The 27,508-nt window shown below is 38.0% G+C and overlaps 1 protein-coding gene across 6 annotated transcripts in view; it reads left to right on the plus strand.

The window, feature by feature from the left end:
* Positions 1 to 1,401: 1,401 nt before the first annotated feature.
* TUT4 (terminal uridylyl transferase 4) overlaps positions 1,402 to 27,508 on the plus strand; it is a 154,799-nt gene continuing 128,692 nt past the window's right edge. For all 6 annotated transcript variants that reach the window (XM_037827221.1, XM_037827222.1, XM_037827223.1 and 3 more), the window contains exon 1: positions 1,402 to 1,583. The gene's annotated coding sequence lies outside the window, so the exon portion shown is untranslated. The remainder of the gene's footprint in view (positions 1,584 to 27,508) is intronic.

Consider the following 27,508-nt stretch of genomic DNA (forward strand, 5'->3'; position numbering starts at 1 on the left):
GAGTGTAGTAGGAAGTAGATGGACTATGTAGAGGCGAGTGCCCTTTTGTAATCTCTTCCCAGTTCCAGACTCTGCATCACGTAAGAAGAAATTTTATAATGCAGTATCTTTTAAATAATTAAGATTTAGCATCTTCCCTTCACTTCCAGGTCCACTTTTGTCATATCCTTTTCCTGACTAGCATTTGTCAAACACAAATACTGCAGTTGTGTGATTTGTCCAGCTTCGAGGTCCAGAGGTTGGCTGAATATTTTTTGAGTCTGGGGTCTTTAAAAACAACAACAACAAAAACAACAACAAAAAACTAACAAAGCCGTAAGTTCTCTCCGATTGTGACTTTAAATAAGTTAGTTGCGTGAGCGAACCTAAATCGTTAAAAGCAAGGGGGTCGGGTGGGGTCCACGGATAGCAGTTGATTCCAGATCCGTCTAAAACTAAAGAAAGTATTTCTAAAATCTCTTTCAGGGGGATGCTCCAGAGATTGTTCTGTGTTCCCTAACTTCTGAACTGGCTGTATTTAAAAAGGAAAACGGGTCCAACTGTGGTGGGCCGGTGACAAAGGTAAAGGGGGGGGGAGTGGTCGACCCCAAGGACTTTCCCTATCCAGCTCGCCATTGGTGCCCAGAAGCCTGTGCTAAGCCGCCGAGGGTTCACGGAGGCTCAGACCAGGCTGGGTCAGTGTGCCAGGCTAGAGGGTGCACATTCAAGGCCACGTTTTGTCCCCCAAGGGAACGGCTTTTGTAGCGAAGCTGCTTTCAGGACCTTCTTCCCCTCCGGGGGCCTGGGCAAGGAGGCCCTCAGCCTAGGAGCTAGACCCGAGGGGCCTAAGTGCCGCTTGCGACCCGGCTTCCTCAGGCGCGCTAGCGTCCTGGAGCGACTCCCCAGCGGCGCCCTGGCCGGCTGCGGGGCCTCGCGACCCCCGCTTAGCGGCCCCGCCCCTCCTGACAGACTACAGAGTGACTTCGACCCTCCCCCTCGGTGAGGGGGACTCCCCCCTTCCTCGCAGGCTAACGAGTCCCCTCGCGCGCGCCTTCCCACAGCGAGTGTGTGAGTGCGCGGCTCCCCCACTTCGGCCCCGTCCTCATTCTTCCCTGCAGCTGCAGCAAACCCTCTGGCGTAGCCCCTCCCCGGTTTGAATGGAGTTCCTTCCCTCGTGGGCTAGCCGGTACCCAGGGGTTCCCAGAAAGAAGGGAGAGGGCACCCTTAAATCTCTCCCGCCGCATCTCCTCTCCGGGGTCTCCTCCGCGCCTATTCTCCACCCTCCCTGGCTACGACCCCAAACGCGGATCGGTCTCTTTCTTCCCTCCCACTTTCCCTCGGCTCCCACTCTTCCTCGGCCCCCTCCCCTCAGCGGGTCCTCCTCTTTCTCTCCCTCCTCCTCTCCCTCCCCATCCCTTCCCCCCCACAATGCAGTTCGCGGCGCGGCGGACATGGCGGTGGAGTCCTGAGCTCGTCGTGTCCCGGCCTCCAGCGGCGGCGGCGGCGAAGGCGACAGCGGCGGCAGCAGCGGGAGGCGGAGGGGGAGCGGGAGCCACTGAGATGAGGAGGCGCCGCGCGCGCCTGTAGATTGGCGGGCCTCGCAGGTACGGGAGCTCCGGCCGTGGCGCGGCATCGGGCGCCGAGGGGGTGTGCTCTGGAAGGCCGGGCAGCCCCAGTTCTCCCTTCTTCAGATGCCGCGCCTCGCAGGTGTCGGGGGCCTGGCCCGAGCGCGTCTCAGACGCCCCCACGGGGCCTGACACTTTTATCTTTGCTGGAATGGGTTTCGGGTGTCCGAGGGGAAGACATGCGTGAAGAAGGTAGGGACAGCGGCCTGGGCGGCCTGAGGAGGGCATTGGGGCGCTTTGGGGCCGAACTCCCCAGAGAGGCTGGGCGCCCGGTCCTGAAACGAAACCTGTAGACCCGGTAGGCGGATTTTAAGTTAACGGGATTGGCTTGAGCATTCTCTGGGATCCAGTACGATTCCCTGTCATGTGTGCCTATTCTTTCACCTCTGCTTAGACATACGAATATATGTAGTGTGGAGTTTTATATATATATATATATACATATATATATATATATATATACATACACACATTTAAAATACGAAAATATACTCAAGTATATTATAATAAATATTAATATAAATAACTAATATTTTCTTTCTTTGGTCTCGCCCTTGTCTGGAGAAGAGAAGGCAGAAGTGTCTGTGTGTAGATGTTGTTTCTTGCTCACCCTCCTCCCCCCCCCGCCGCTCGCCAGTCGAATGCTGGTAATGCGCGGTTTTGACGTGGGAAACTGTGAGATTCGTATTTGTAAACAGACAGCACTCCCCTTACTGTGTTGCACGCCTCCGGGAGAGATTTCGGATTCTTTGGTATCCGGATTGCAAAAGAATGAGATACTTAAGACCTGAAAGAAACACGTAAGCCGGATTTCTAGTCGTACCAGAATGGGAAGAGTTACTGTTATTTCAACAATGTTGATTGAACCTTTTCAGATTACTAAAACTCAGATCAGATGCATTGTGTACCTAGAGCGAGATCTTAGTTTCCCTATACCTTGTTTCGTGATCTGATATATTTTTGATACAAAGGTAGTTCCTTACTCATTTTACTTTCTCCACTCCCTTTGTGATCTTAAATTAGTGTTCAGATATGCAATTGGAATTGTGTATTGTTGGCATGCATTTAGTAATTAGCTGGAGTGGATCAGAGTACCTTTTGTTTCCAGAAATTTTTCTACAAGTCTTATAGTAGTAAAATGTGTAACAGTTGATGAAATAGAACATGTACTGTTTCTGTTTTTAAAGTAGTGAGAGCTATTAGCTAATAAAATTGGATAATCTCAACCGATTATGATCTACTGAGGTGTTAAACTGTAGGACAGTTTCAAAGAAAAGTTGACTCCTTTTTGGTCAGTAGTAGTCTGCACGTTCTCTATATTAGTAAATTGTATGCCGAAATTTTCTTTCAGAACCTTTGCGTGCCTCTCCTTAAAATTTGTTGCACTACACTGCACTCTAGTCCTGATTAATCACAGCTTGTAAAATTATGAAATATTGATTCTTTTAAAATGCTGTGCTTAAGATAATCAATGAACTCACTATTGGCTAGTGTGCCGTGATGCTTTTATAAACTAGTTTTAAATATTGTTTCTTAAAAACCATGAACTTTTGGGAAGATAAGGATTTTAAGTCGTTTTGTGCTTTAAAAATATTTATGATATCTAACATAAACAAATGAAAGTTGATTTAAAAAAGTTCTTTTAGATATATTTTTCTGCTATTTGCAGTTTTTCATTTAGCAGTATGAAAAAATGAAAAAATAAAGGTTCCTTGAAATAATCCAGAAGAAGTGAAAATTATTGACATTTAATGTTTTAAGTCTAGCAAACATCTAAATATAAAAAGGAAATTAAAAGCCTTTTCATTGCCTTAAGCCAAGGTGTTAGTAAGAAAGATAAATTAACAACATACCTATCATGTAATTAAGTTTAGTTCAATTTTGTAAATCAGCATAGAATTACATTTATTTTTGATTAATCTAGTTAGTACAGTACAATATCTATAATTTAATTTTAAGCCTTTTAAAATAAAAATTTATAGTTGTAATTATAAATATCTGTGATTAGTAAAAAACTGTTTAAAGAGAATTTTTATTAGTTTTCAGAACAGATTCACTTTAGTAATTGTAAGTAATTAGCGAACTTTTTTTTTTGACCTCACAGTTAACCTTGACGTACATAATAGTATGTGGTTTTTATAGAATGTTAAATCAGGATCTGTAAGTGTAGAGAAAGGTGTATGAATTTATAAACTGCAGAAAGTTCTGGTTTCGGAGAAACTTACCTGTAAGTCTTAAACAAGACTTACCTGTAAATATTGATGCCAGTAAATTTTGTTTATTCTTTTAAAAAAAAAAAAAGACCATTGTGATATAACAGAAGTCAGTGAGATGTGTTCCTTTCTAAAATAAATTGCAAATGCTTAAATTTGTAAAATATTATTACAGGATTCAATTAAAGTCATTACTACAGATACAAGTAAGTCCTAAAAAAGAACAATTGAGGGAAGACCTGAAACAAGCAAGGGAAAAAAAGGACACCATGCATGTTAGTCAGGAATCTCCAGGGAAACAGAATGAACAGGATATATATGTATAAATATTATATATTTATATATGTAAAGTTATATACTTATATATGTAAATATATATATTATATATATATAACTATTATAAGAATTATTATAGGAATTGGTTTGTGCCATCCTGGGGAATGGCAAGTCCAAATTACGTAGGGCAGGCCACAAGTTGGCAACTCCATGAAGGTATTTGATGAATTCCCCTGGAAAAGCTGGCTGGCTGAAGTAGAGATCAAAATTCTCTCTGACTGCTGAAGGCTTCCAACTGATTGGATGAGTCTTCTCTTATTGCTGAAGGCAATCTCCTTTGTTGATTGTAGAAATAATCAGTCATAGATGCAATCAACTGACTAATGATTTAAATCCACGGAATACCTTCACAGTAACAATCAGGCCAGTCCTTGCTTGACTAAACAACTGGACACCGTAAGCAAGCCAAGTTGACATTTGACCTTAACCATTACACCATAGTTCAAAGCTGAATGTGTGGATTTTATTCTTAATCTTAGAGGAATTAGGATTGTTTACACTGAATTTACTGAACTGTTTTAATTGTAGAATCCTGGATAATTGCATAATTTGGGGAAATGTTTAAAAACCAGGATAATATTCCCAAGTGTTTCTAACAAGTCTAAAAAGAGGAAAAGGGATATAAATGCAAAAATGAACAGTTCAGATTTTCTTCTCCTTAAGTGAAAGATTCAATTTGTGTGGTGTGTTATGGTTTCCAAATTGTTTTCATGTCAAATGTTATTGTATGCCAGTAATTAGGCTGTGAATGAAAGGGGCAGAGAGAAAGGAAATGATATTTGAGTACCTGTTTTGTTCCAGACACTGTGCTAGGCATGTTGGCATGTTTATATGTTTATGTATTTTTTTTCATTTGCTTAATGTAACAACCCTATGAAACCTGTTTTATGGATGAGGAATCTGTGACTCACAGAGTTTAATTTGCTGAAGATCACAAAGGTAGTCAGATTCAAAGCAGATCTGCTTGCTCTTTCTCGTATTCTGTATATATCATGTTGCTTCTCAGATGTATCAAGTATTTTCTCAGTTTTTTAGGAGAAACTAAGGCTTTTAGAAGTAAAATAATTTGCCTAAGATTGTTCATTCTTTCATTTATTCATTCAACCATTCATTTATTTATCATGTTTCATTTATGCTGTATGCTAGACATTACTAGTATGGGGGGGAAAAGTATGGGGGACTCGATCTCTGCCTTCAAGGACTCAGTCTTATAATAGAGATAAATTATGACACACTGGACCGTAGGAGTTCAGAGGAAAGGTGATTAAGCTGGCTTATGAGGGATGGGTAGGAGTTTGTTAAATAGAAAGTAGGATGACTGGGGGACATTCCAGAGCTAGGAAATACCGTGTGTAAAAATGGTAAATTGTGATGGGATATGGTGTAGGGTTTTTTTGACTCCTAGTCTAGCATTTCTTTCTCCTTGGCTTCCTTACCAACAGATTCTACCTGTCTTCCCAGTGGATAAAGTCGTCTTTTTCATACCACTTCACTATCCTTTCCCTAGCTGCTATTTTTCAGAGTGGTTTTTATTTTGAGGATCCTGTGATACATATCTTAATTGTCTAAAGATTCTTTTAAGATAAAAATACCTCTGAGAGAAATCACCTTGATAACAAGTTGTACTACTTGGCTTGGCTTACTTGACTTTTAGTTTTGTACTAGATAGCAGTAGGATAGGGCCTTGGGGTGTGGAATGGAGAGAGTCATTTATGTAAGCTCAGTGTTTACCAATAAAGATGAGCAAAGTCCTAATCTTCAGATGAAGCAGCTTGTGCTTTCAAAAGGAAACAAGTATGTTTATATGTCACACAATAGTCTGATAGTTTTAAATAGGTATTTGATTTATTTGCAGTGGTAATAGATAATTTACTGAATATTTACTATGTGCTGGTCTCTTTCTAAAGATCTTGGAAGTACTAAATGTCTTGACTACAACCCTTTTTACTTTTATTACCCTCGTTTATAGGTGAGGAAATTGAGGTGCAGAAGGGTTAAGTATCTTGAACAAGATCTTACCACTATTGAACTGTAGAATCAGGATCTGAGCTCAGGGTGTCTGAGTATAAAGCCAAAACTCTTAATCACTGTATTATGTTGCATCTCAAGTTTAGAGTGTCAGAATTTCATATGCAGAGGGTGTTAAATTCAGTATAGTCACATAGATTGGAAGAACAATATTTTGTAAGTACATAAAATATGAATTATATAGAATAGCTAAACTTTATTGCATTTGTCAACATCTTAGCCACTGTAGTTTAATTTCAATATCATTAAAATTTATTTGTCGTTAAGTATGTATAAGCCCGCATTCTAATAAGTATTACTTTAGGCCGCTTTATTTAAAGTATGTCCAGGGACTTTTGGGGGTCCCTGAGTCAAAACTGTTTTCATAATAATATTAAGACACTATTTGCCTTTTCCTTTTCCTTCTCTCATCTGAATGTAGAGTGGTGTTTACTAAAGGCTTCATGATATGTGAGAGCATTACTGTTTTGATGGCTAATAGAATATGCTATTTATTTTTTCTTTAATTGAGCTATAACTCACATAAGAGTCATCTTTTTAAAGTGTGCAATTCAGTGGTTTTTAATATATTCATAAGGTTGTGTAACCATCACCACTTCTTAATTTCAGAACACTTTCACCACCCCAAAAAGAAACTCCATGCCCTGTTAAGTCATTCCCTTGTTCCCATCTGCTCCCAGCCCCTCAAAATCACTAGTCTTCTTTTGTCTCTATGGATTTGCCTATTCTGGACATTTCTTTAATGACTAATGATGTTGAACTTCTTTCCATGTGCTATTTGACCACTTATATATCTTCTTGGGAGAAATGTGAAATGTCTATTCCAATCCTTTGTCCATTTTTAAAATTGCATCTTTTTCTTTTAATTGTTTGTAAGAGTTCTTTGTATACCCTGGATACTAGACTCTTACCAGATATGTGATTTGCAAAAATGTCCCCCCATTCTGTGGGCTTTTTACTTCTTTGATAGTGTTTTTTTGACACATAAATAGTTTTTAATTTTGGTGAAGTCAAATTTATCCACTTTTTCTTTGGTTTCTTGTGCTTTAGGTATCATGTCTAAGAAATCATTGTCTAGTCCAATGTTCTGAAGGTTTACACCCATGTTTTCTTCTAAGAATTTTATAGTTTTAGCTCTTACATTTAAGTCTTTGATCCAGTTTCAGCTTTTTGTAGTGTGAGGGAGGAATCCATATTCACTCTTTTGCATGTGACTATCCAGTTGTCACAGCTTGATTTGTTGAAAAGACTAGTTTTTCTCCAATTAATGAACTTGGCACCCTTGTCCAAAATCATCTGGCCATAGATGTGTGCCAGTGTTTTTCTGGACTCTCAATTCTGTTCCATTGGTCTCTTTGTCTTTCTGTCATTGCCACACAGTCTTGATTACTGTAACTATCTATTAAGTTTTTGAACCGGGAGGTGCGAGTCCTCTAACTTTGTTCTTTTATAAGATTGTTTTACCTGTTCTGGGTCCCTTGCATTGCCCTATGAATTTTAGAATCACCTTTTCAATTTCTTCAGAAAGGCAGCTGGGATTTTTATAGGGATTGTATTGAATCAAGAGATAATTTGGGAAGTATTACCAACTAAACAGTGGTATGTCTTTCCATTTTTTTAGGTTTTCTTTAATTTCTTTCAATAATGTTTTGTGGTTTTAAGTAAAAGAGTCTTGTACTTCTTTAATCAAATTTATTTCTAAGTGTTTTATTCTTTTTGATGCTATTGTAAGTGGAATGGTTTTCTTAATTTCATTTTCAGATTGTTCATTGCTAAAGTGTAGAAATACAACTGATTTTATGTATTAATCTTGTGTCTTACAACTTTGCTGAGCTCATTTATTAGCTTTAATAGGTTTTTTTTTTGTCTTAAGCCCTTAGGATTTTTTATATATGAGATTATGTCATATGTGAATAAAGATAGTTTTATTTTTTCCTTTCCAATCTATATTCCTTTTATTTATTTTTTTCTTGCCTAATTACCATGGCCAGAATCTTCAGTACACTGTTGAATAGAAGTGGTAAGAGCAGTCTTGTTTGGTTGTTTATCTTAGGGGGGAAGCTTTAAGTCTTTCACCCTTAAGTATGATATTAGCAGTGTTTTTTTTTTAAATGTCCTTTTTTAGTTTGAGGAAGTTCCTTTCTATTCCTAGTTGGTTGAGTGTTTTTATCATGAAAGTATATTGGATTATGTCAAATGCCTTTTCTGTTATCTATTGAGATGATCATGTAGTTTTTGTTCTTTAATCTTTTTATATGGTGTATTATATCGTTGATTTTCATATGTTGAACCAACTTTGCATCCTGGAATAAATCACACTTGATTATGTTGTATGAGCCTTATTATTATATGTTGCTGGATTTGGTTTGCTAGTATTTTGCTGAGGATTTTGACATCTATGTTCATAAGGGATATTGGTCTATAGTTTTCTTTTCTTATAATATGTTTGTGTGGTTTTGGTCAGAGTAATACTAGCCTATTAGAATGCGCTAATAGGGGAATTATAGTATTTTAAAAATTTATGAGGTTTTAATATCTAATGAAGCAAACATCAATAGATATAACTCACAAAGACAAAAAAGAAAACCCTCAATAATTTTTGAGTAAAAAGGATCCTGAGACCAGAAAGTTTGAGAACTACTGATTTAGGCTAAGAGACATACCTTAGTACCTGAGCATTGGACTAAAATTTGGGGCTCCTTTTTTCTTCCAGTCATAGATTGGTCCCATTTGTGTCATCTTAGGCAAAGTCACATACTCATTATATAAATTGGAAACATACATAATTGTATTAATTTCACAGAAGTGTAAGGATAAATGAATGGGCATACTAGACATTTAGTAGCTGATCTATGTCCTCAAAAATGTTTTTTTGTTTTAACATGAAAAATTTGTTTCAGCTCCCAGACTTTTTGTTTTTTAAACATTTTTTATTGTGAAATATAATGTATATACAGAAAAGCATTAACTTTCAAAGTACAGTTTAAGAAGTAGTTTTAGAGCAAATTTCAAAGTATGGTATGGGTTACATTTCCACAATTTCAGTTATTTCCTTGTAGTTCTAATGCACCAGAGACTAAAAAGAAATATACATATAATGATTCGGTAGTCATAATCCTTTGTTAAATCCTATCTTGTCTGTTGTTACTCCTCCCTCTCATTTGATCACTTTCTCAGTCTTCAGGGATATCCAGGTCTGACCTAGATAATGACACTGGATAATAACCACACTAGGTAATGACCACTCCAACTTGTTCGTCCTGTAAAGGGGTGTTGATATTTTGGGCAAGGGGGATGCAGTTGGTTGATACTCTTGAAGAGGCTGGTGCCTTTCCCAGACTTTTTTTAGGAACCTGTGGCATTGTTATGTGGTAGTGTCTTGAATTCTGCCTAACATTTGGTAGATACTCTATTATCATGCAGACAAAAAAATCGATGTTATTTTGTGTTTAGAACTTCTATTTAAGCTTTTTCTTATAGCACTACTTCTATTAAAGCAATGATTTTCAATATATGGGAGATGCACCTCCTTAGGAAGGCATTTCATAATCTCTTTGGAAGGCCTTATAAACCACTCATAGTCATCCTCATCCTACCCTGCCCCATTATTTTGTTCCTTCTTCCTTCTGTTGGAAGTTTATTCTGTTTCGTAGATGTATTAGAGTAGAAAAAATGTTGAGAATCACTATTCTAAATCCTCTAGGGAATGTAGCTTATTTTGCTCACATCTGTTTGCTCAAAGCCAGCAAACCAGGTCCGTAATTTTAAAGATACTATCTATTTATTTCTCTTCCAGCCTTTAAAATTCCTCCTGTTTTAAGACTTACGCACTACTGGCTGTTTTTCTTATCTGTTTTTGTCATTTCCGTCTTGTAATCTCTAGATCTCTCCCTTTTATTCACTGATACTTTGGTCTAACATGCTATCATATTGAATGGTAAATTGAAGGTCCCCTAATAGCTTAACTTTATTTTTACCTAATTTTTGTGTTGCAATGATGTTTAACTCTGCTTTCCTTAATACGTCCACTCATGTTGTTCAAAACAGCTGTACTCTGACCAGAATCTCCTATTTGCGGATATGTGTATCTTTCTTGTTTCTTTAGTTTTCTGATTGATCCCTAATCTTTCCGTGTGAAGCTTCTCTTGGCGCTCTCTCCTCCCTCCACCAGAATCACTACCATCATGCTTCCTTATCCTATTGAAATATTCATTCTGCTCATCGCCTACCCAGTTGGAATTTAAATGTCTGCAAACTGTATAAAAAAATAGATTGATATTTTATGTATTTATGATTTCCAGCTTTAGTTAGGTCCTTAACACAAATTGGTAGTATTATAGTCATTTCCTTTTTGTTCCTCACATTTGCCTGTCTTAAGCCCTCTACTGCCCTCTGCTTTTCTCAGTGCATAGAATTTGTGCATCTGTGTATATGAATCTGTTTCATAGAATTGTGTTATAAAACTTGTGTTTCTCACGGTTCTTAGAGATGCTAGTAATAGGTGGTCCTGTCAAAAGAGGCTTCCTTAGTGAATTGAGTCTGAGAAATGCTGCAAACTACATCCCTCTCTTAGAAATTTATAGTGCATATTAGCATATTGAAGAGTCAGAGAGGTCCTTCAGGAAAGAAACCCATTTAACTTTAACGCCCCCCCCCCCCAAATTGCTTGTGCTAAGACCCCATATCACCTCCTAATGCTTTTTTACTGTTATTGCTAATTACTTCTATTTATTTTATTGACTCTTGATTTTTATTCCAAACTTCAGTCTCTCTTCCCTCTCTATCTTCCTTGCTCTGCAGAAGTTTATCTAAAACAGAAATTGTGCCACTCTTCTGCTTGTAAATCTGTGGCTTCTCTTCGCTGAATTCTAAACTCAACTTGGCATGCAAATCTCTTCATTGTGTGACAGTAACCTACATGCCCAATTTCATCTCTGTACTCATCAGTATGCATGCTATTCTATGTTCTGAAGAATTTCTCCGAGTTTTATAAATACACTTGTTTAGAACATACAAGTCCATCTAATATGACTGTTCCATCTCACTCCCTCTCCCTACTGGGAAATTCTTCCTCGGCTCACATATTATCTCGATGATGAAGGTTTTTGTTAGGGTCTTTGCTCAAGGTTTCTATAATGTATGTCGCATAATATTGTCACTGCTTGCTTATGTGACTATCTTCCCTTTCAGATTTGAGCCCCTTACTTAATTTTGTATCTTCAGCTTTAACCCAGCCATTTATATATCAATCTTCATAAATAATATTCATTAATATTCATGCTAGATTTATATTCATTTACTTGAACAAATGTAGGACCCACAACGAAATGCAGGGCCCAGTGCAAAACTAAAATGTAGGCTTCTCTTGTTCAAAAAGTAGGAGAAAGTGCTGTTAAAGGTTGTAAAATATAAAGCTTTTTTCTTTCTTCTGCATTCTCTCAACTTGTTGTAGTGTTTTTTTATTTGATATTTAATGTTATTGTAAAAAAGGAAAATAAAATCAGTAGTTTGAATTTTACCATTCATCTGTCTATCGTGCAGTGCCAGTTTTAAATGCAAATATAGGAGTATTTAGGTCTTATGCAGAATCACTGGTATTTTGTGACTTACATATTTAAATGAAATGACATATGTATTTCATTCTTTCCAGAGCAGTGGAAATGCTGCACAAAACTTACTTAACTGTTTTTATTTAACTTATTGATTACGACGCATTCTACCAACACTCTCTGTCTTTGACTTGTTGATGAGTAAGGCAGGACTGATAGGAAAATGAACTATGGGTTGCCCTTTTTTATGTCCCTCTGTGTCATAATTTTCAATGTAAGTGATTGTTTAATGCAGGGAAGAAACATGGGTAAGAAAATACGTGATAGGGTTCCTTGTTCATTCATGTTTCTTAGAATACCGTTTCTGGTTTGAAGCAAGTTACAGTTCAGACATCAAGTGTAGCTTCCTGAGGCTGCTTATGTGGTTGTAGATAGCACGCTTAACTTGTACTCACTTTGAGTTCTGTTGAACTCCCAGACATTGTGAGTACACTGGAAATTTTTGCCCTTAGGTATTAGGAATGCTGTATAAGAATGGAACAACGGTGACTGTCAGATACCCATATCGCATGTATCTCCTCTTTTCACATGCATGTTTCAGTGTCCCATCATACTTCACTTACAAACAAATCTGAAAATAAAAATAATAAAATTTTTAGGTTGGTAACAGTAGAGCATTAAACCAAACACAGGGTCCTTTGGAGCTTGGGGCCCTAAGGGGCTGCCCAGGTTGCTCACCCATGCAGCCGGCCCTAAACAAAAGGATTGGAGGGAAATAGTAACTTTGAGACAATAAGCTGACATATTTCACCTTGTAATAATTAATAGTGTGGTAAGCATTGTTCCTTTTTCTTTCTTTATTTCAGGAGCATTTTGAGGGTTGTGTTCCTTGTTCCCTTGCAGTTACGTGCAGTCATGTGACTTGTTTATGTATAAGTGAAATATAAGCAAAAGTAACCAAATGCCAGTCCTCTTCCCCCTTTTTTTGCTAGTAGTAGTAGGTACCATAAGATTAAAACAGCTTAGAGAGGAATTGTGGGAAAATGACAGAGTAAGAAGCTATGGAATTGATCCTTCAAACAAAACAATTAATGAGTCTGCAGGAACTGTCAGAATCAAATATTTTGGAACTTTAGAGTCTAGTAGAACAACTTGTAATATCCAGGGAAAGGTGAATGAAGAGGCTAATAAATTTCGGTGAATTTCACTGTTTGTGTGGAAACTACCATCCCCCATCCTTGAACCATGTAGCAGGCAGTTGTGAGGATTATAGCCTAACTCAATCAGGCTAGGTCTTAATCCTGTTATTAGAGTTCTTTATAAGCAGAATGAAATTCAGGCAGAGAGAGTAAAAAGCTATGGAAAGCAAGAAGCTGAAGGGTCAGCAGAACCTGAAAGACAAGGGAGAGGCCAGGAGGGGCTGTCATGTTCATTGCCATGTAATGGAGCCCAGGACCAGTATCATTGGCAGCCAGCCTCAGAGCATCAATCTTTGGGAAGAAAATATTGCCTTGATGATGCCTTGATTTGGACTTTTTTCTAATCTCAAAACCATGAACTAATAAATTCCCATTGTATAAACCAACCCATTGCATGATATTTGCTTGAGCCGTCTAGGAAACTAAAAAAGTAACCACTAAGAAAAAAATTTTAAATTATAGAGAAAAGGAAAGAAAAAGGGAATCAAAATGTACATTACCAAAAATCAACTGGAAAAGTAAAAGGCAGTAATGGAGTAATTGAGGAAAAAGAAAACCTACAAGACATAACAAAAAACAAATATTTAAATGGCAGAAGTAAATCCTTCCTTATCAGTTTTTGCCATAGGTGTAAATGGATTAAACTCTATTAAAAGGCAAAAATTGACAGCTAGGTTGCAAAAATAACATCTACCTATATGCAGTCTGCAAGAGACTTATTTTCGATTTGAAGTCACAAAGAAGTCAAAAGTGAAAGGATGGAAAAAAATATTCATGCAAATAATAACCAAAAGAGAGCCAAAATGGTTATATTACTGTCCAACATAATAGACTCTGAGTCATAAAGGATTACAAGAGACAAAGACATTAAGTATTTATAAGAGTTTTGATCTAGCCAGAAGATATAATGATTATAAACATATACACACCACACAAGAGCCCTAAAATGTATGAAGCCCAAAGTGAGCAGGAAAGGAAAGGAAGGAAAGAATTAAGATTAGAGTGGAGATAAATGATGTAGAGAATAGAAAAACATTAGAAAAATGAAACCAAAAGTTGATCAATGAAATCAATAGTTGTTTAGCCAGATTGACAAATAAAGATGAGAGAGGACATAAATAACTAAAATCAGGAATGAAAATGGGGTCATTACAATCTACCTTACAGAAATAAAAAAACTCATAATAGAATACTATGAACAGTTGTATACCAGCAAATAAGATAAGCGAGATGTAAGGGACAAATTCCTAGAAGCATACTGTTTTAGTTTCCTGGGCTGCTCAGGCAAATATCCTGAAATGAGTTGGGTTAAACAGTGGGAATTTATTTGTTCCTTGTTTTGTGATTAGGGTAAAAGGTCCAAATCAAGACACCTTTAAGGCACTGCTTTCTTCCTAAAGACAGTGGCATTTTGGGTCTGGCTGCCTGTGAGCTTTGGTCCTTAGCTTCTCACATGGGAAGGCACATGGTGGCATGTCTTGGTCTCTTTCCTTCTCTTCTAAGTTCTGTTGATGTTCAGCTTGTTTCCTGTGGATTTGTCTCTCTCTGTCTGAATTTCATTCTGCTTATAAAGGATTCCAGTATTAGGATTAAGACTCATCCTGATTGGGCTGGGCCACACCTTAGCTGAAATAACCTCATCAAAAGATCCTACTTACCGGTACTGTGAACAATTGATTGTACACTTTGGATGATTGTATGATATATGAATATATCTCAATAAAATTGAACTAAAAAAAAAGATCTGTCTTACAGTGTGTTCACACTTACAGAAATGGATTAGGTTTAAGAACATGTTTTCCAGGGGTACATACAGCTTCAAACCACCATACATTAAAAATTACCTAAATTAACTCAAGAAATAGAAGATCTTAAGAGGTCCATAGCAAGTAAAGAGATTAAATTAGTAATCAAAAACATCCCCAAAAGAATGGCTTCACTGCTGAATTCTGCCAAATATTTAAAGAATTAATACAACCTTCTCAAATGGTTCCAAAAAATAAAGAGGAGGGATTAATTCGTAATGCAGTCTATGAGGTCAGCATTACCCTGTCACCAAAGCCAGCTATAAACAGCACAAGTAAAGAAAATTACAGATCAGTATTTCTTAGGAATGTAGATACAGATATCCTCTGCAAAGTACCAGCCAGCTAACTGGTACTATTAGGTAACTGTGAGTAACGTTTAACAGTATGTTAGAAAGGATTATATACTGTGACCACATGTGATTTACTGCAAGAATTCAGGAGTGGGTCAACATAAGAAATTCACTCAGTATGATATACCACATTAATAAAATGAAGGAGAAAACCCACATGATCATCTTAGTTGAAGCGGAAAAGGCATTTGACAAAATCCAACATCCTTTCATGATAAAAACAGTCAGAAAACTAGGAATAGAAGGAAGCTTTCTCAACTTGGTACAGGGCATTTGTGAAAAACCTGCAGCAAGCATCATTCTCAGTGGTGCAAGACCTAAAGCATTCCCCTTACAATCAGGAACAAAACAAGGATGCCCACTATCAAAACAGTTACTCAACATAGTAGGGGAATTTTAGATATAGCAATCAAGCAAGAAAAAGGAAATGAGGCATCCAAATTGGAAAGGCAGAAGTAAAACTATCTCAATTTGCAGATGATATGACCCTATATTCAGAAAATTCCAAATAATCCCCACAAGAAAGCTAATAAACACTAGTCTACTAGAATTTATAACCAAATAAGCAACATTTTAGGATACAAGTTTAAATGCAAAAATCAGTTGTGAGTCTATACACCACAAATGAACATACTGAAAAGGAAATTAATAATTCCATTTACAATACCATCTACAAGAATAAAATACCTAGGAATAAATTTAACCAAGAGGTTAAAAACTTGCATTCTGAAAACAAGAAAACAAAACAATGTTCTTCAAAGAAATTAAAGATATCCTAATAAATGGCAAGACATTTCATGTTCATCAAATGTAAGACTTAATACTATAAAGATGTCATTACTACCCAGAATGATTTACAACTTCAGTGCAATTCCTATCAAAACCCAAGCACCTATTTTTGCAGAAATGGAAAAGCTGATCTTCAAATTCATTTGGAATTGCGAAGAGCCCCAAGGAACCCAAACGTTCTTGATAAAGAAAGACAAGTTAGAGGAGTCTGATTTCCTGATTTCAAAACTTAATATATAGAAACAGTAAATTAAAACATGTGGTACCTGCATAAAGAAGGACATATAGTCCGATGGAATAGAATTTAGAATCCAGAAATAAACCCACACATCTATGGGCAGTTGATTTTCAACAAGGGTGCGAAGTCCATTCAATGGGGAAAGCATACTCTCTTCAACCAAAGGTTGCTGGGACAGCTGGAAATACAGAATATATTGGGACCCCTTCCTCTCAGCATCACCATCTACAAAAGTTAATTCAAAACGAATCAGTGACCTAAACGTAATATAGAGAAAACTCTTCAGAACCCTTAATTAGGCAATGGATTCTTAGATTTTACACTAAAGCATTAACAACAAAAGAACAAGTAGATAAATTGGACTTCATCAATATTGATAACTTTTGTGCATCAGAAGATTTTATCATGAAGGTAAAAAGACTACCCACACAATGGGAGAACATTTTTGAAAGCTACCTATCCAATAAGGATTTAATATCCAGAATATATAAAGAAATCCTACACTTCAACAACAAAAAGACAGACAGCCTAATTAAAAAATGGGCAAAGGATTTGGATGGACAGTTCTTTAAAGAAGATACACAAATGTCCAATAAACATATGAAAAGATATTCAACATCATTAGCCATTAGAGAAATACAATCAAAACTTCAATGAGATATCTCTTCACACCTGCTAGGGTGGCTATAATTAAGAAGCATTAACTAGTAAGTGTTGGTGAGGATGTGGAGAAATAGGGACCCTTGAAAATTGTTGGTGGGAATGTAAAATGGTGCAGCTCCTGTGGAAAACAGTTTGTTGATTCCTCATATAATTAATCATAGAATTACTGTATGACCTTACAATTCTACTTCTAGATATACATCCAGAAGACTTGAAAACAGGGACTCGAACAGATGTTTGTACACCAGTGCTCATAGCAGCATTATTCACAATAGCGAAACATGGAAACAACCAAGTGTCTATGACCTTTGATTAAAAAAATGTGGTCTGTACATACAATGGAATATTATTCAGTTGTAGAAAGAAATGAAATTCTGATACATGCTACAACATGGATGAACGTTTGAAAACATCATGTTGAGTGAAAGAAGCCAGATACAAAAGAACAAATATTATTTCTCTTATAGTGAATACTTAGAATAAGCAAATATATAGAAACAGAATGTAAAGTAGTGTTTGCCAGGGAAGATGGGAAAAAGGAGTTATTGCTTAATATTTATGAGTTTGTGTTTTGGATGATAAAAATATCCTGAAATAGATACAGGTGAAAGTTACACAACATTGTCAGTTTACTTAATGTCACAGAATTGTACACTTCAAAATGTTAAAATGACCTGAATTCACAGAATTTTCATGAACTGAGTAATAAACTTCTGTTGTGCTAAGCATTTCAGTTGTAGGGGTTGTTATGGCAGTATAATCTAGCATGGTGTGTTACAACTGTGAAATTTCAAAGTGACTGTGATATTAGAAGCTTTCCATGACTAGCACAGTTACCTATTAGTTTTTTTTATTATTCATTTTATTGAGATATATTCACATACCATGCAGTCATACAAAACAAATCGTACATTTGATTGTTCACAGTACCATTACGTAGTTGTACATTCAGTACCAAAATCAATCCCCGACACCCTGATTACCACACACACAAAAATAACCAGAATAATAGTTAAAGTGAAAAGGAGCAACTAAAGTAAAAAAGAACACTGGGTGCCCTTGTCTGTTTGTTTCCTTCCCCCACCTTTCCACTCATCCATCCACAAACTAGACAAACGGGAGTGTGATCCCACTGTCCCCCCCCCAATCCCACTGTCCCGCCTCATAAGCCACATTTTTATACAATTGTCTTCAAGATTCATGGGTTCTGGGTTGTAGTTTGATAGTTTCAGGTATCCACCACCAGCTACCCCAATTCATTAGAACCTAAAAAGGGTTGTTTATATTGTGCGTAAGAGTGCCCACCAGAGTGACCTCTTGGCTCCTTTTGGAATCTCTCTGCCACTGAAGCTTATTTCATTTCCTTTCACATCCCCCTTTTGGTCAAGATGACGTTCTCCATCCCACGATGCCGGGTCTACATTCCTCCCCGGGAGTCATATTCCACGTTGCCAGGGAGATTCACTCCCCTGGGTGTCTGATCCCACGTAGGGGGGAGGGCAGTGATTTCACCTTTCAAGTTGGCTTAGGTAGAGAGAGAGGGCCACATCTGAGCAACAAAGAGGCATTTGGGAGGAGGCTCTTAGGCACAATTATAGGGAGGCCTAACCTCCCCTTTGCAGCAACAGTCTTCCCAAGGGCAAATTCCGTGGTAGAGGGCTCAATCCATCAAACCACCAATCCCCTATGTCTGTGGGCATGTTAGCAACCATCGAGGTAGGGCAGGCCAATACCCCTGCATTCTCCACCAGCTCCTCAAGGGGTCTCTGCTTGTTTTTTTCCTTTTTTTTTTTTTTTTTAAACTTTTCTTTTCTAAGTCAACTGTATGAAAAATTAAAAATAAATAAATAAATAAAAAAACATACAATAAAAGAACATTTCAAAGAGACCATGACAAGGGAGTAAGAAAAAGACAACTAACCTAAGATAACTACTTTACTTCCAACGTTTTCGTACTCTACCCCAAGAAAGTAACCTAATATAGCAACATTTCTGTGAACTTGGTCCTACTATACCCATCAGAAATTAACAGACCATAGTCATTCCTGGGCATTCCCAGAACATTAAATTTACCCACGATAGCTTATCTGTTCCTCTTGGATTATTGTTCCCCCTTCCTTAATTACTCTCTATCGCTAGTTCCCCTACATTCTACATTATAAACCATTCGTTTTACATTTTTCAAAGTTCACATTAGTGGTAGCATATAATATTTGTCTTTTTGTGCCTGGCTTATTTCGCTCAGCATTATGTCTTCAAGGTTCATCCATGTTGTCATATGTTTCACGACATCGTTCCTTCTTACTGTCGTGTAGTATTCCATCGTGTGTATATACCACATTTTATTTATCCACTCATCTGTTGAAGGACATTTGGGTTGTTTCCATCTCTTGGCAATTGTGAATCATGCTGTTATGAACATTGGCGTGCAGATATCTGTTCGTGTCACTGCTCTCCGATCTTCCGGGTATATACCGAGAAGTGCAATTGCTGGATCGAAAGGTATCTCTATATCTAGTTTTCTGAGAACTGCCAGACTGACTTCCAGAGTGGCTGAACCATTATACAGTCCCACCAACAATGAATAAGAGTTCCAATTTCTCCACATCCCCTCCAGCATTTGTAGTTTCCTGTTTGTTTAACGGCAGCCATTCTAATTGGTTTGAGATGGTATCTCATTGTGGTCTTAATTTGCGTCTCTCTAATAGCTAGTGAAGCTGAACATTTTTTCATGTGTTTCTTGGCCATTTGTATTTCCTCTTCAGAGAACTGTCTTTTCATATCTTTTGCCCATTTTATAGTTGGGCTGTCTGTACTACTGTCATTGAGTTGTAGGATTTCTTTATATATGCAAGATATCAGTCTTTTGTCAGATACATGGTTCCCCAAAATTTTTCCCATTGAGTTGGCTGCCTCTTTACCTTCAGAAATTCCTTTGAGGTACAGAAACTTCTAAGCTTGAGGAGTTCCCATTTATCTATTTTTTCTTTTGTTGCTTGTGCTTTGGGTGTAAAGTCTAGGAAGTGGCCACCTAATACAAGGTCTTGAAGATGTTTTCCTACATTATCTTCTAGGAGTTTTATGGTGCTTTCTTTTATATTGAGATCTTTCATCCATTTTGAGTTAATTTTTGTGTAGGGTGTGAGGTAGGGGTCCTCTTTCATTCTTTTGGATATGGATATCCAACTCTCCCAGCCACATTTGTTGAAAAAGACCTTTATGACCCAGTTCAGTGACTTTGGGGGCCTTATCAAAGATCAGTTGGCCATAGATCTGGGGGTCTATCTTCGAATTCTCAGTTCGATTCCATTGATCTATATGTCTATCTTTGTGCCAGTACCATGCTGTTTTGACAACTGTGGCTTTATAATAAGCTTCAAAGTCAGGGAGTGTAAGTCCTCCCACTTGGTTTTTCTTTTTCAGAGTGTCTTAAGCAATTCGAGGCATCTTCCCTTTCCAAATAAATTTGATAACTAGCTTTTCCAAGTCTGCAAAGTAGGTTGATGGAATTTTGATTGGGATTGCATTGAATCTGTAGATGAGTTTGGGTAGAATTGACATCTTGATAACATTTAGCCTTCCTATCCATGAACATGGAATATTTTTCCATCTTTTAAGGTCCCCTTCTATTTCTGTTAGTAGAGTTATGCAGTTTTCTTTGTATAGGTCTTTTACATCTTTGGTTAAGTTTATTCCTAGGTACTTGATTTTTTTAGTTGCTATTGAAAATGGTATCTTTTTCTTGAGTGTCTCTTCAGTTTGTTCATTTCTAGCATATAGAAACATTACTGACTTATGTGCATTAATCTTGTATCCCGCTACTTTGCTAAATTTGTTTATTAGCTCTAGTAGCTGTATCGTAGATTTCTCGGGGTTTTCCAGATATAAGATCATATCATATGCAAACAGTGACAGTTTTACTTCTTCCTTTCCAATTTGGATGCCTTTTATTTCTTTGTCTGGCCGGATTGCCCTGGCTAGCACTTCTCACACAATGTTTAATAACAGTGGTGATAGCGGGCATCCTTGTCTTGTTCCTGATCTTAGGGGGAAGGCTTTCAGTCTCTCACCATTGAGTACTATGCTGGCTGTGGGTTTTTCATATATGCTCTTTATCATATTGAGGAAGTTTCCTTCAATTCCTGCCTTTTGAAGTGTTTTTATCAAAAAGGGATGTTGGATTTTGTGAAATGCTTTTTCAGCATCTATTGAGATGATCATTTGATTTTTCTCTTTTGATTTGTTAATGTGTTGTAATACATTGATTGATTTTCTTATGTTGAACCATCCTTGCATGCCTGGAATGAACCCCACTTGGTCATGGTGTATGATTTTTGTAATGTGTCTTTGGATTTGATTTGCAAGTATTTTGTTGAGGATTTTTGCATCTATATTCATTAGGGAGATTGGCCGGTAGTTTTCCTTTTTTGTAGCATCTTTGCCTGGTTTTGGTATTAGATTGATGTTAGCTTCATAAAATGAGTTAGGTAGTGTTCCATTTTCTTCAGTGTTTTGAAAGAGTTTAAGTAAGATTGATGTCAGTTCTTTCTGGAAAGTTTGGTAGAATTCTCCTGTGGAGCTATCTGGCCCTGGGCATTTATTTGTGGGAAGATTTTTGATGACTGATTGGATCTCTTTGCTTGTGATGGGTTGATTGAAGTCTTCTGTTTCTTCTCTGGTCAGTCTAGGTTGTTCATATGTTTCCAGGAAATTGTCCATTTCCTCTACTTTATCCAGTTTGTTGGCATACACTTGTTCATAGTACCCTCTTAAAATTTTTTTAATTTCCTCAGGATCTGCAGTAATGTCTCCTTTCTCATTCATTATTTTGTTTATATGGGTCTTCTCTCTTTTTGATTTTGTCAGTCTAGCTAGGGGCTTGTCAATCTTGTTGATCTTCTCAGAGAACCAAATTTTGGTGTTATTTATCCTCTCTATTGTTTTTTTGTTCTCTATGTCATTTATTTCTGCTTTAATCCTTGTTATTTCTTTTCTTCTACTTGGTTTAGGATTGGTTTGCTGTTCATTTTCTAGCTTCTTCAGTTGATCATTAGTTCTTTGATTTTGGCTCTTTCTTCCTTTTTAATATATGTGTTTAGTGCTATAAATTTCCCCCTCAGCACTGCTTTTGCTGCATCCCGTAGGTTTTGGTATGTTGTGTTCTCATTTTCATTCGTCTGTATATTTTTAGCAATTTCTCTTGCTATTTCTTTAACCCACTGATTGTTTAGGGGTGTGTTGTTTAACCTCCAGGTGTTTGTGAATTTTTTAAGTCTCTGATAGTTATTGACTTCTAATTGTATTCCATTGTGGTCAGAGAATGTGCTTTGAATAATTTCAATCTTTTTAAATTTATTGAGGCTTGTTTTATGTCCCAGCATATGATCTATTCTGGAGAAAGTCCTGTGAGCACTAGAAAAGTATGTGTATCCTGGTGATTTGGGATGTAATGTTCTATATATGTCTGTTAAATCCAATTCATTTATCAGATTGTTTAGGTTTTCAGTTTCCTTATGGGTCTTCTGTCTGGTTGATCTATCTATAGGAGAGAGTGATGTGTTGAAGTCTCCCACAATTATTGTGGAAACATCAATTGCTTCCTTTAGTTTTGCCAGTGTTTCTCTCATGTATTTTGTGGCACCTTGATTGGGTGCATAAACATTTATGATTGTTATTTCTTCTTCTTGAATTGCCCCTTTTATTAGTATGTAGAGACCTTCTTTGTCTCTCAAAACATCCCTGCATTTAAAGTCTATTTTATCTGAGATTAATATTGCTACACCTGCTTTCTTTTGGCTGTAGCTTGCATGAAATATTTTTTTCCATCCTTTCACTTTCAGTTTCTTTGTGTCCCTGTGTCTAAGATGAGTCTCTTGTATGCAGCATATTGATGGTTCATTTTTTTTTGATCCATTCTGCAAATCTATACCTTTTAATTGGGGAGTTTAATCCATTTACATTCAACGTTATAACCGTGAAGGCATTTCTTGAATCAGCCATCTTATCCTTTGGTTTATGTTTGTCGTATATATTTTTCTCTCTCCCTATTAATATCCTTTAATGTACCCATACCGAATCTCTTTAGTACTGAACCTTTCTCCATGTCTCTCTCTCCTGTCTTTGTTTCTGTGTCTATAGGGCTCCCTTTAATATCTCCAGTAGGGCAGGCTTCTTGTTAGCAAATTCTCTCATCATTTGTTTGTCTGTGAAAAATTTAAGCTCTCCCTCAAATTTGAAGGAGAGCTTTGCTGGATAAAGTATTCTTGGTTGGAAATTTTTCTCTCTCAGAATTTTAAATATGTCGTGCCACTGCCTTCTCGCCTCCATGGTGGCCGCTGAGTAATCACTACTTAGTCTTATGCTGTTTCCTTTGTATGTGGTGAATTGCTTTTCTCTTGCTGCTTTCAGAACTTGCTCCTTCTCTTCCGTATTTGACAGTGTGATCAGAATATGTCTTGGAGTGGGTTTATTTGGATTTATTCTATTTAGAGTTCGCTGGGCATTTATGATTTGTGTATTTATGGTGTTTAGATGATTTGGGAAGTTTTCCCCCAAAATTTCTTTGAATACACTTCCTAGACCTTTACCCTTTTCTTCTCCTTCTGGAACACCAATGAGTCTTATATTTGGACGTTTTATATTATCTATCAAATCCCTGAGGTCCATTTTGATTTTTTTCCCCATTCTTTCTTTTGTGCTTTCATTTTCCATTCTGTCATCTTCCAGGTCACTGATTCATTGTTCAGCTTCCTCTAGTCTTGTACTATGAGTATCCAGAATCTTTTTAATTTGGTCAACAGTTTCTTTAATTTCCATAAGATCGTCTATTTTTTTATTTAGTCTTGCAATGTCTTCTTTATGCTCTTCTAGGGTCTTCTTGATGTCCTTTATATCCTGTTCAATGCTCTTCTTGATGTCCTTTATATCCCATGCCATGGTCTCATTGTTCATCTTTAGTTCTTTAATTAGTTGCTCTAAGTACTGTATTTCTTCTGATCTTTTGATTTGGGTGCTTGGGCTTGGGTTATCCATATCTTCTGTTTTTTTCATATATTTTAAAATTTTCTGTTGTTTTTGGCCTCTTGGCATTTGCTTAACTTGGTAGGGTTCTTTTAGGATTTTTAGACCAATTGGAATTCTTACCTCTAATTTGTCAGGTCTACAGCTTCGTGGAGTACACTTTCTGTGACTAACCAGCAGGTGGCGTCTGCGGGCCACCTGTTCCCCTCAAGCCAGTTCCCCCCCGCTTTGCCTCTGTCGTGAGTGGGGGAGTAAGTCTTGTGGGGTCCGGTTGGTGTACCAAGCTTGAGTGTATAGCTGGTGTTGCCCGCCCTGTATAAGGGGCGTGTGTCTGGGCGGTCAGGGAGGGGGGCGGCTCTAACAACCAAATCTCCCTGGTGTTCCTGGAGTTTTAAAGCTGCTGCGATAATCTAATCCTTCAGTTCAGTCCTGCCACAGTTTGTCTCTGCCACTGACCCACAAGTCCTTGGTATTGGCGTGTGGCCCCTGAGACTTGTGAATGGGTCCCTGTTCCAGGCCTTGCACCCCCTGGTCCTCTGTTGAGGGATGACTGTGCTATGTCACAGGTGAGTGCCATCCCCCCAGGGCGGTTCTGGGCTGCTGGTCTGTGTAGGGAGGCTCCCAGTCTGCTGAAATGATGTCTGAATGGGGCTTGTTAATTCACACTGCTCCACATTCCCAAGTCTGGGACAACCAGCTGAGGGTGCAGGGAATGCTAATGTCCACGCCCAATTTTGTGGTGTATGCATGTTATTTGAAGCACTTCCGTCACACTGGGTTGTCTGGGGCAGCTCTGGGTTGTGGGTCCGGTGACGGGCAGGAGTGTTTCCTGTCCACCAGGATGATGGCTGTGAGAGGATGCCCCCCTTTTCTTGGGAAGTTGTGGTGTTTAGTGAATTTTTTCAGCCACTGGATTATTGCTTTTGTCTCAGAGCTCTCAGTTCTACTCTTGTCTTGACCTGCCCAAATTGCAAGTCTTTGACGCTTTCTGTATTGGTCTTCTTAGAGTAATTGTTTTAGAAAATGAAAAAAAGATTAAAAAACAAAAAAAAAGGTCCCTCCTGGCAGATCTAATGCGTTATTGAAATGCTAAGAGACAAAGCAATTAGGGCTATTAAGGAAAGATCCAGGGGGCAGAGAGATCAGTTTTTCTTTGGGTTTTGCAAATGAGCCTGCGGGGCTGGAGCTCTGCCCTTCCCCTTTCTATGTTCACCAGAACTCCAAAAAGAATCCGCTTTTATTTTTGAGTTTGTCTTGCTGTTTTTTTTGCTATGCCTCTCTCGTCTCTGCTGGGCTGGCTGCTCTCAGAATCTCTGGTGTCTGGTCTCAGTCTATCTATGGTTGGAGTTTGGATCAGTAGAATGAGTTTCCGATAAGAGCTGCCACTGCAGTTCTCCCTTCTCCTTCCCGGTGCTGACAGCCCCTCCTCCCACGGGACTGAGCCTGGCAGGGAGGGGCGCGGGTCCCCTGGCTGCAAAAACTTATAGATTTCGCTGATCTCAGCAGTTCCACGTTTTCATGAGTGTTGTATGAAGTATGCCCAAAGTCAGATTGCTCTGTGGTGTCCAGTCCACGCAGTTCCTGGCTTTCTACCTACTTCCCTGGAGGAGTAACTAAAACATACACCTCACCAATCCACCATCTTGCCTTGCCTCTCACCTATTAGTTTTTGGACCTATAGAGTATACTAGGGAACCCCCCAAAACAAACAAACAAACAAACAAGTGAACCTCCTTGCAAAGCATTAGGTATATAAAAATACCCATGAATTAATTAATAAGGGAAGAATTGAGCTCTCTTACCATGTCTTGCATCATAGAACTCTACAGATATAGAGGCAGTTCTATAGAAGAGGAAAGTGTGGCCTGTATGTTGGGAGGGGCGGGGGGTGGTGTGCGGCAGAAAATCTCCAGAACTCATTAAAAAATGATAGAGTAGGAGCTCCCAGAATCAGTCCCTCTACTAAAAACAATTATTGAACTGGCAGGAACTGCTGAATCAACTATTATGCATTTCTGGAGTGTAGCGGATCACTGTGCAGCATCCAGGGAAGAGGTGGAAGAAGATACTGTAAATTGCAGCAAATATCAGTGGATTTCCACCCCCTCTCCCCAAACCATAGTACCGGCAGCAGTGGGGACTGGAGTCTAGGCTCCTGGTGCTGCTTGCTATAAAGACCTAGTCCTCCAAAATCTGGGTGTGTGTGGTCTTATTGCTGATCACTTTTTTGGTCCACCTGCTTGCGATCATCAGGCAGTCAGTTCTGAAGGGGGACATTGTTCCGGCACCTCTCAGGCAGAAGCAGCAGGGGAGTCTTAAGTAGGTGGTACCTATTCTTTTTCTCTTTTCTCTTTCCATTCCCTGTTTGGAAAGCAAAATAGCTTGGAAAAGGTGCAGCTTTTTTGATGGCTCGAGCCCTCACTACCTCCAACAACAAGGAAACCAGATGAGTGGGAGAGGTAGATTTCCAGAGTTATAGGAAAATAATATTCAGAATGTGCAGTTCTCAGTGAAACATTGCAAAACAGAAAAAGAAACAGGAAGGTATGGCCCATTCATAGGGATAAAAGCTTGCCAGAAATATCACTGAGGGAGTGTATACATTGGAACTGTTAGTAAAAGACTGTAAATTAGCTCCCTTAAATATGTTTGGTGAGATAAAGAATACATTGAACAAAGAACTAAAGAAAATTAGGAAAATGTCAGAACAAAATTAAGAGGTAGAATTATAAAAAGGAATCATATAGAAATTTTGGATTTCCAAAGTGTAGTAATTGAAAAGAAAAACTCATTAGTGGGATTCAGCAGTGGATTTGAACAAGCAGAAGAAAGGACCATGAACTTGAAGACAAGACTATTGAAATTATCCAGTGGGAGGAACAGGAAGAAAAAAATTACAGAAAAATGAATAGAGGCTGAGGGACCTGTGGGATGCCATCAAGCATACCAACATACATATCATTGGAATCCCAGAAGGACAAGAGAAAGGGGCAGAAAAAGTATTTGAGGACATAATGGCCCTAAACTTCCAAAGTATGATGAAAGACATGAATATACACATGTAGGAAGCTCCATTTACTCCAAGCAGGATAGACTCTTAGGAGATCTACACCAAGACATATTACAGTGATATTGGCAAAATCCAAAGACGACAGAGAATTTTGAAAGCAGCAAGAGAGAAATGATGGGTCATGTACAAGGGATTCCGCAGTGAATGTAACAGCAGATTTCTCACCAGAAATCGTGGAGGCAAGCAAACAGTGGATCTTTAAAGAAAAAACAAAACAAAACAAAACAAAAAACTGTCAACCAAGAAACCTATTTCTGGCAAAATTATCTTTCAAAAATGAAGGAGAGTTAAGATATTTACAGCTAAACAAAAACTTGAAAGAGTTCATTGCCAGAAGACCTGCCCTACAAGAAATGCTAAAGGGAGTCCTTCACTAGACAGTAATTCAAAGACATAAGAAGAAGTAAATATTGGTAAGGGTAACTACATAGGTAAATATAAAATTCTGTATTACTTTATTTTGATTTGTTAACTAATTTCCCTCCTTTATGGCTTAACAGGCAAATGTATAAAATATTATTTAAAATCTTTGTTAATGAGCATATACCATATGTGCAGGTTTGAATGGATTATGTCCCCCAGAAAAAGCCATATTCTTTGATGCAATCTTGTGGGGCAGACATAATAGTGGGGATTAAGTT

This window comes from Choloepus didactylus, chromosome 2 (genome assembly GCF_015220235.1).
Source record: "Choloepus didactylus isolate mChoDid1 chromosome 2, mChoDid1.pri, whole genome shotgun sequence".
Lineage (NCBI taxonomy): Eukaryota > Metazoa > Chordata > Mammalia > Pilosa > Megalonychidae > Choloepus > Choloepus didactylus.